The sequence below is a fragment of the Arvicanthis niloticus genome, chromosome 16 (genome assembly GCF_011762505.2).
Source record: "Arvicanthis niloticus isolate mArvNil1 chromosome 16, mArvNil1.pat.X, whole genome shotgun sequence".
NCBI classification, from domain to species: Eukaryota; Metazoa; Chordata; class Mammalia; order Rodentia; family Muridae; genus Arvicanthis; species Arvicanthis niloticus.
This window is the reverse complement of record NC_047673.1, coordinates 51,248,894-51,258,678: the sequence shown is the minus strand read 5'-3', so window position 1 is coordinate 51,258,678 and position 9,785 is coordinate 51,248,894.

Sequence of the window (9,785 nt, the reverse complement as noted above, 5' to 3'; positions counted from 1 at the left end):
ACTGAACATAACCCCAGAACTGGACTCATCCTGTCAGTGAGGACACCACTTAGACTCTAAACGTTTCTTACAGTTTTAAGTTTGTATTACCTCACCGACCCATTGTCACCTGGAGGGCAAGGACAGTGTGCTTGTTTTTGCTTATCTCTTCTTGTGAGTCTATTGATTTGTCTCCAGTCCATATCTATTTTTACTTTTCCATCTTAATGCTTATATTCTGGTAAGTCTCTCCAACCATCTGTGAAATAAAAAAGTATTCTGGGAAAGCAGGATGGCTCAGCCCCAATGACTCAGTTGGGGCTCACATAGTGGAGAAGAGATGCACATCCTTCTAGTTGTCCTCTCTCTCTCTCTCTCTCTCTCCTCTCTCTCTCTCTCTCTGTCTCTGTCTCTGTCTCTCTGTCTCTCTCTGCCTCTCTCTGTCTCTCCCTCCTCCTTCTCTTCTTTCATACACACACACACACACACACACACACACACACTCTACTACACTCAGATGAATGCATGCATGTACACATATACTATAAGTAAATGTCACTAAGATATTTCAAGCATTTCTCCTGTGTCTTCATAGCAGTCCTTACCTTTGTTAAACAAACAGTGACATCAGAAAACTCAGTCAATATATTTGAAACATAGTAATGCACATGTGAATTTATCTCAGGCAAATTAAAAAAAAAAAAAAAAACCTTTAAGTTCTATAAGAAATCTGGATGTAGCTGGCCTGGTGGCACACCCCTTTAATCTCAGCACTCAGGAGGCAGAGGCAGACAGATCTCTATGAGTTTGAGGCTGGCTTGGAACTGGGCCCAGACTGATAACACTCATTTATAATCTCAGTATCGGTTGTGGGAAGGAGCTGAGAGTTCAAGGCAAGTCTGGAACACATAGTAAGACATTGTCTCAAAAAATTAAAACAACAAAGACAACCACCCAACCACCACCTTCCTTCTACACAGGGAATTTAAGGGGATCAGCTGGGAGTGTCCCATTTCTAAACAGGGACATTCATTTATGGGTGAGTCCACTGCACATCAAGCTCTGTTACCCCAAATAGCTACCCATGAGAGTGTGGAGCACCTGGGCAGAGGGGTGAGGCAGAGAAGACAGACAAAGATGGTGACATAAGAAGAAATGGAGGAAGTAATGTATACCAAGCATTTTAAGAAGAAAAGAAACTGCATTGTTTGGAATATGGGTGTGGTGGTTTGAATATGCTTGACCCAGGGAGTGGCAGTATTAGGAGGTGTGGCCTTGTTGGAGGAAGTGTGTCACTTTGGGGGTGGGCTTTGAGACCCTTCCCCTAGCTGCCTAGAATACAATTCTCTCCTGACTACTGTTAGATCAAGATACAGAACTCTCTGCTCCTTCTCTGGTACCATGTCTGCCTGAATTCTGCCATGCCTTCTGCCATGATGATAATGGACTAAACCTCTGACACTATAAAACCAGACCCAGTTAAGTGTTGTCCCAATATAAGAGTTGCCTTGGTCATGAAAACCCTGAGACAATGGGAAAGGTCACGACCAAAGGCTATTGGTCTGATTCTAAAGTTGTACATCTGCTCTCTTTAGTTCTAAGTCACAGGGTGAGCTCAGCTGGCAGGAAGAGACCGAGACAACCTCGATCCTCCCAGGATCCTCCATTCTCAAGTCTTCATTGACTCAGGCTTTATTATAGGCCCCGGATGATACTATGCCAATCCCACAATGTGTCTTGGGCAAAGAAATCACAGGAAAGAATCATTTCAGCTTAAAGGGTAGAAACTCAATCTTGACTTTGATTTCTGTAAACCATTACCACATCACAGGAATCCACAATTGCTACTCCAGGAGAGCGAGCCAGTGGTATGGCTATCTATGGAGGCTGCCCTCTTGCTGTGGTGGCTGAGCAGGAGAAGGGGAGGCAGCCAGCTGGACAAACCTCTGCAGACACAGCAGAGCTCTCTCCCTGCAGTCAGGAATGAAAGACTCTGCCCTTCTTTTCTCAGGCTCGTGTCCTTGCACGTTGCTATTTTTCATGGGCTTGGCTGTTTGAACGCCCTGGGGGCCAATTTAATAAATGAGGCACTTTCAAGCACTAGGTTCGTAAATTCCTTTCTTTATCCGGCTCTCTTTGCTGTGCAGAGGAGGGTTTCAACAGCCGAGGTGGTCTTTTGTGATGCAGAGCCTCGGAAGCCTGTATGTTTTTGCATAAAAAGACCCGCATGCCTTGGTGGCACTATTATTGCATATCTAAACCATAAAAGGGGTTTTTACTCATAGAGTCCCTGCCACCACACCAATTCCAAATGAGAAATTAGAGTCACTTTATTTGTGTGTGTGTGTGTGTGTGTGTGTGTGTGTGCGCGCGCGCGCGTGCACTGGGGACTGAATGGAGGGCTCCGTACATGCTAAGTCTGTGCTGTACCACAGAACTTAGAGAGAGCTAGAGTCAATCCTTACCTAGAGATTTTTTTTTTTTTTTTTTTTTTAAACAAAACCTTGGTAGGAACAGGAAAATAAAGAGGAATTACAAATTAAGCCACGGGGGAGGGTTGAATTAGCTTGTATTAAAGAGTGAGCTGGCAGCACGATCAGCCTTTACATCCATAAGGGAGTTTGTTGAATGTGCATTTGTGAGATAATTCATAAGGAAATTGGTGTTACTCACAAGGACATTTTTTTTTTTTTTTTGCTTTATGTGTTGTAGCACCCTTGAGTGGGGAGCGAGGGGGTAATTCCATTAAGTTTTCAATTTCCACTGGCAAAAGGAATGAACGAGATAGGATTGGGAGATAAGGTGCTGGCAGCTAGCCTTCACTCCCTTGACCTTGCTCCACGGGTCGGGAATAAGAATCCGAGTCTTTGTGCCAGAGATGTCACACCGTGTTTAATTAGGGGGCTGAAGTGCCATTGTTCCCCCTCTGTATGCCCCATCTCAATTTGCTGAGAAAATGTCCATTCTGTTCACAGTGGGCAGATCATGTGATCATTAGCCTAGCAGCCCGGAGAAGCCCAGGCTCGTCCTGAGGCTCTAGTGGACCAAAGATCATAGTGAATGTGAAACTCGGGACACACAGGAAGAGTTATGACCTGACATTTGCAGAACTGTCCATCTGTGCCTGTTTGGATGTCCACAGTCCACTTAGACAGAGCGCAGGGCTTTAGGAATAGATGTCACCGTTTCTTCCCCACCGCAAGATTTTAAACTTACAATTTATGTATGAATGCATAGGTGAGGGAATGTGTCACTGCACATGCGTGGAGGTCAGAGGACATTACAGGACTGTGTTCTCTCCTTCTGCCACAATGGGGCTTAGGATGACTCAGGTCACCAGGCTTGGTGGCTGGGCCAATACCTGGCTGCACTATAGTGCCACCCCAGACCCTGCCCTAGTTCTCTTCTTAAACAGGGTCCCTATGTTTGTTTGCAGAGCTCATGGAGAGGAAGAAACTCTCTAAAATTAAACTATCTTTGAGCTAAAGTGAGAGCTCAGCATGGAACATGTTTCTAACATGTGAGAAGTGTATGTCTCATCCCAGTAGCACACACACACATATACACACACATGCACACATGTACACACACACATGCAAACACACATGTGCATGCACACACACCCATGTACACACAGGCACACACAGGCACACACACAGGCACACAGTACGTGCACACACACACGTGCACACAAGCGCACACATGCACACACATGCACATACACATGCACGCACACATGCATGTACACATGCACACACATGTGCACACACATGCACACACAGACACACATGTGTGCACACACAAGCACATATATGCACACACACACACACACTCAGAATCATGTGTAACTCAGATGTTTGCACACATCTGGCTGGGTATGTAGCACATCAGCTTCTATAATCTTTACTGTCTACATTGGCGTGGTGAGGAATTTGGCTCAGTTGGTAGAGCAGTTGAGTGGCACCGATGAGCACCCGAGTTCAAACCCCTAGCAATGTGAAACTTTGAAAATGCTTCAATTGACATGTTCCTAAAAGTAGCTGCATACAGGGTGTGTTTTGTTTTTCTCTAACTTCAAGCAATATCTTAAGAATTTTATAATGGGTTAGCAGACTTCAGAGGCAGAGGCAGGACAATTCCAAGTCTGAGACCAGCCTGGGCAAATTAGGTAGACGTGTCTCGTAATAAAATTGAAAAGGCTGGAGACAAAGTGTGATGGTTTGTATGTGCTTGGCCCAGGGAGTGGCACTATTAGAAGGTGTGGCCCTGTTGGAGTAGGTGTGTCACTGTAGGCATGGGCTTTAAGACCCTCATCCTAGTTGCCTGGAAGTCAGTATTCTGCTAGCAGCCTTCAGATGAAGATATAGAACTCTCAACTCTTCCTGCACCATACCTACCTGGATGCTACCATGTTCCTGCCTTGATGATAATGGACTGAACCTTTGAACCTGTAAGCCAGCTCCAATGAAATGTTGTCACTTATAAGAGTTGCCTTGGTCATGGTGTCTGTTCACAGCAGTACAACCCTAACTAAGACATGAAGCTCACTAGTAGGGTGCTTATGTAGCATTTGTGAGACCCTGACTATAGCACTTCCCCTGCCTCCAATCACATATACACACACAAATTAGCTGTATTCACTAAAACTGAACTGTCCAATTCTGCAGGTGTTCCCACTGAATTAAATCTGAATTAGTTAAATAAAGTCTAATTAGAAATCAGGTTCTTAAAGCCTCCATGGCCATGTGTGGCACCTGAAACATAAAAAGGACATATTTAACATTTTTTTAAAATTAAGGAGCAATCAGGTTTTTTCCAATATGTTACTAATATATATAAAATACTGTAGTTAGGTCATGACTTTTGAGCACCAGAAACAGGATAGTGAATTCCAGGCTAGCCTGGGCTACTTAGCAAGACTCTATCTCCAAAACAAATAACAAGACTTTTGAACATGTAGTGCCATTTACATTTGTAACTTTGATTTTTCTAATATAATTAATCAATTTAATTATTAAATCATTTAATGATTTAATCAATATAATGAGTATTTTTGATTTTTCCAATATATGATTTTGACTATAAAACTCTCCATTTTATATATGAAAAATAATCACATATTTTTAATATTCATTTATACAAGGAATGAGCCTTTTAATGTCTTATCATTCTCTCTCTCTTTCTCATTCTCTCTCTCTCTCTCTCTCTCTCTCTCTCTCTCTCTCTCTCTCTCTTATGGATATTTTTTCTTTTTTATTGAAAATAGATTTTTTTCCATTACTATATCCTGATTACAGTTTTGCTCCCTCTACTCCTCCCAGTTCCTTCCCACCTCCCCTCCCTTCTGGAACCAATCCCTTTCTGTTTCTCATTAGAAAATAAACAAGCTTCTAAGGAATAATGATAAAGTAGAATAGAATAAACAAAAACTAACACAACAGAATTGTACAAAACAAACAACCAGAAGGAAAAGGGCTCAAGAGAAGGAACAAGAAACAGAGACCCAACCATTCACACAGTCAGGAATCCTATTAAATCACTATACCAGAAGCCATCATGCATACACAGAGGACCTAGTGCAGGCCCCTTGCTTGCTGCTTTGGTCCCTGTAAGTTCATATAAGCTTTGTTTAGTTGATCTGGAGGGCCTTGTTCTCCTGGTATCCACCATCCCCTCAGGCTTTTACACTTTTTTTTTCTCTCCTCTTCTGGAAGATTCCCTGAGATCTGAGGGAAGGGATTTAATGTAAGCATCCCATTTAGGGATGAGTCTTCTAAGGACTCTCATTCTCTGCATGTCTGTCTGTCTGTGGGTCTCTGTATTTGCTCCCATCTACTGTAGAAGAAAGCTTCTCTGATGATGGCTGAGCAAGGAACTGATCTATATACCACTGAATGTACCAGAATGTCATTAGGAGTTATTTATTGCTGTTATTATTATTTTTTTTAGAATGATACTATTTGCCTTTACCCTAGTCGCTGGACTACCTAGTTTCAGATTCTTGGTCACCCAAGCAGGGTTGGGCACACAATCTGACTTGAGGAGTGGGTCTTGAGTCAAATCAGATATTGCTTGGTTACTTCCCCAAGCTTTGTGCCACCAAAGCACAAGTACAGCTTGCTGGTCCGATGCCATTGTAGATCAAACAGTTTCTGGTTGGCTTGGTGTTTACATTTCTCTTTGGTAGCCTGAAGAGTGGCCTCCTGTACCAACAACACTAGAATGTAGGGGTTGAAGGCTCTGTGTAGCTCGACTTCTCCATAGTCAATGAGTTATGTGGGCACTGTCTTCAGCAATGGGGCCTTGCTGTCAGTTTGTGGAGAACAACCGATAGTCTTGGCAACAGCTTGGGTTGTTTGAGGAGTCTTATGGACCCCTTTGGCCAATAACTCAAATTAGATGTAAAACAGTCCTAGAACTGGAAGGTTCATCTGGTGACAAGAGATGGCCAGTTGGTACTTTATCTCCATTATATGGTGATTTCATTTAGATTGCCTCATATATGTGTATATTTTAGATTTCTTCTACTGTATAAGGATCCCCCCATATTACCCCTCAAATAGCCCTTAATTTTAGGTGTTTCTCCCCATAATCTCTGTGCTAGAATGGTTCAGCATATTAAAGAAGGAAAGAGAGAACGAGAGAGAGAAAGAGCAAGAGAGAGAGAGAGAGAAGGGAAGAAAGAAAGAAAGAAAGAAAGAAAGAAAGAAAGAAAGAAAGCAAGCAAGCAAGCTTACAAGATGTTCCTAGATAAAGCTTCTTGCCATCAAGTCTAATGATTTAAGTTTGATGGTTGGAACCCATATAATTGAAGGAGAGGAGAGAACAGACTTTCATGAATTGACCTTTGATCTCCATAGGCAGGCACACTGTTTCTTGGGCAGGTACACAGACACACAGACAAACAGTCTCTCTCTCTCTCTCTCTCTCTCTCTCTCTCTCTCTCTCTCTCTCTCTGTCTCGCCCCGCCCCCGGGTTTGTTAGGAATTGCTCTTTTAAGGGCCAAGCAGTTTCTGATATAACCAAGGTCCCGTGGGAACAAGCAGATGATATACAAACTAACCAGGCCCCATTCGCACTAGCTCTCTACTCAGGGGCACCTCAGCATTCCTTTGTCTTCATTGCCCAGGGCCAGGTGCCAGGCATCCAGAGACCACCCTAGCAGCCTAAAGCTGATGAAATTACTTCAACTGTTCATCCTGTCCAACTTGGATTTCCTGCAAAAATCCAATCCCAACCAATCGTGGCCTAAATATTCCCTTACTCCTCTCTTCTACCTCCTGAACAGTCTGAGGTGTGTGTGTTGTTTTAAAATATTTTTTCCTTTAATGGCCTTGAGTATTGTATCTTGCTTCTTGAACTCTCTAGAGACTGTGAGTAAAGCAAACAAGGCTTTCCTGGGCTTCTTTAGGTTCCTCTTGTAGCAGTTTCTCAATGAACCGCTCATAAAAATGCAAAATATGGCTCAGGGTCGTTGCTGAACTATGATCATCCAGCTACATGTGTACTTGAAGATGAGGGTAGGAAGGAGCAAGTACACAATATGACAAGGGATGTGTGCCTAATCCAAGAATACTCTTAACACAGTTTGTTTTTTAACACTTCAGCTTATATCCGCAAGAACCCAGTAGAATAGGGCATGATGGTATATGTCTACGTATACCATCTTCTGAAACAGGACGATCCCAAGTTTTGAGGCCAGCCTGGGCTACACAACCATTCCATGCCTACCATGACAACCAAAGCTAGCTAGGAAATCAGCTGTTTCTAAATTAAAGGAGAACTGCAAGATGAACTTTGAAAGTAACCCAGATCCTAGCTAATTCCAGTGGAGAAAAAATGAGAGACAAAGGCACTTTCTGTCCAAAGTTGTTCTTTTTTTTGTTTTGTTTTCTCTTTTTCTTATGCGCAGCTCTTACAGATTTTATCTGCTATAGGAACTGCAGCAGTGGTTCTCAGCCTTCCTAATGCTGCAACCCTTTAATACAGTGCTGACCGCTCCCTCCCAACCAGAAACTACCTTCGTTGCTAACTCATAATTGCAATTTTGCTACCTTTATGAATCGTAATGAATATTCCTGTCTCCCAGTGGTCTTAGGCAACCCCTGTGGAAGGCTCATTCAACCCCCCAAAGGGGTCATGGACTCACAGGTTAAGAGCCAGTGAACTGAGTTTTTCCCATTATTCTTTTGATTTTGGTTGTGGTGTTTTATCATGTAGATTATCAAATACTCTGTAGTTGAATTAACTACTATTTTTTTTCTTTTTCTACAACTTTTGGGTTTGAATTATATTTAGGAAGGCTTTCTTACTCTAGAGTCTGCCTGCCTTTCCGTCTATCTGTCCATCCTTGTGTATGTTTCTCTCTCTCTCTCTCTCTCTCTCTCTCTCTCTCTCTCTCTGTGTGTGTGTGTGTGTATGTGTGTGTGTGTGTGTGTGTGTGTGTGTGTGAGAGAGAGAGAGAGAGAGAGAGAGAGAGAGAGAGAGAGAGTCTGTCTCTCATACCTTTATAAGCATTCTACCTTGAAAACTTCAACTCCAAGGTCAACAACCTCTAAGAACCATTTTTTTTTTTTAAATCTAAAGGGATAGCAATAGCAGCACTATGTGGTTAACTGTTCGGAGTTAAGATAATTCTCTTATCTTTGGAGACTAAATATTACTTAATACTACTTAGTGTGATCCTGTACAAATGTACGGAATGGGGACTCAAATATTAATGTTAGCTGCTGTTCTCTTCCACATCATTACCAGAAGCCTTGATCCTTGTGTGAGGCAAGAATCCACCCTGCACAAGATCTGTATGGTGTTCTGAAATGGAAATCTAAACAGCTAAATCAGAGTCTTCTGACAGTTGACACGTGAACCATGTAGGTGTCAGGGGTGCCAACTTCCTCATGGAGTCAAAAAACCCCACATAGAACTTTCTGAAGACCAATAACTTACAGTCACCTGGGAGCCTCGCTGCAGACATCAACAGTCAACTAGCACATATGTTGCATGTTACACGTACAGTGAAAAATACATGCGACCAGTGTGGGCCATCACTGTTGACTACTGCTCACTACTTTCTGGCACGAGGAAGGACGGTGACTAAGCAGGTGCTTCAGCTCCCTCAGCATACTGCACACTGTGACACTGGCGGCCACTGGATCGCTGCAGCATCCACTGTGGGCACTGTTATGCAGTTATGGCTTATGCTGCATCTTATGTCTATAAACATTTCTCCTGGGTTTTGTGTGTGTGTGTGTGTGTTTCTTCATTTCAGCTGCAGATAGTGCCTTGACCTGTCTGTGTTTGTGTACGTTTTGATAAAATTTTAACTTTTAAAATAACAGATCTGTGTGTATTTTATGATAGCAAATGATAGTCTGTTATCACCATACATGGTATGCTTTTTGTTTTTGCTTGTCATTGATAGGTTTTATGGTCTGTCTTTTATGTCTTTTTCCCCCCCCTCAAACTGCTACAAATCTCTAAATCTTGTATCTACAGGGACATGCCCAGTTTAGAACTTCGTCGTTCAAGGGTTAACTGTAATAGGAAACACAGCACATATGAAAACTGTTACTGTTTACTTTGGCTGGTCAGTACTCAGTCAAATAGCTCCTTCCTGTGTCTGCTGATAAGGGCCTGTGGGACAGGCAGAGCAAAGTCCTCAGCACTCTCCACAGTCTGGATCCACAGGGAGGTCACTCCTCTTTGCCAGACTTAGACCCTGGCTAATCTTGTCTATAAGTATACTCCAGTTTATTTTCAGAAGCAGACAGGGTTCCCTTTCTTGAAGTAGTTTCAGTTGGGACCCT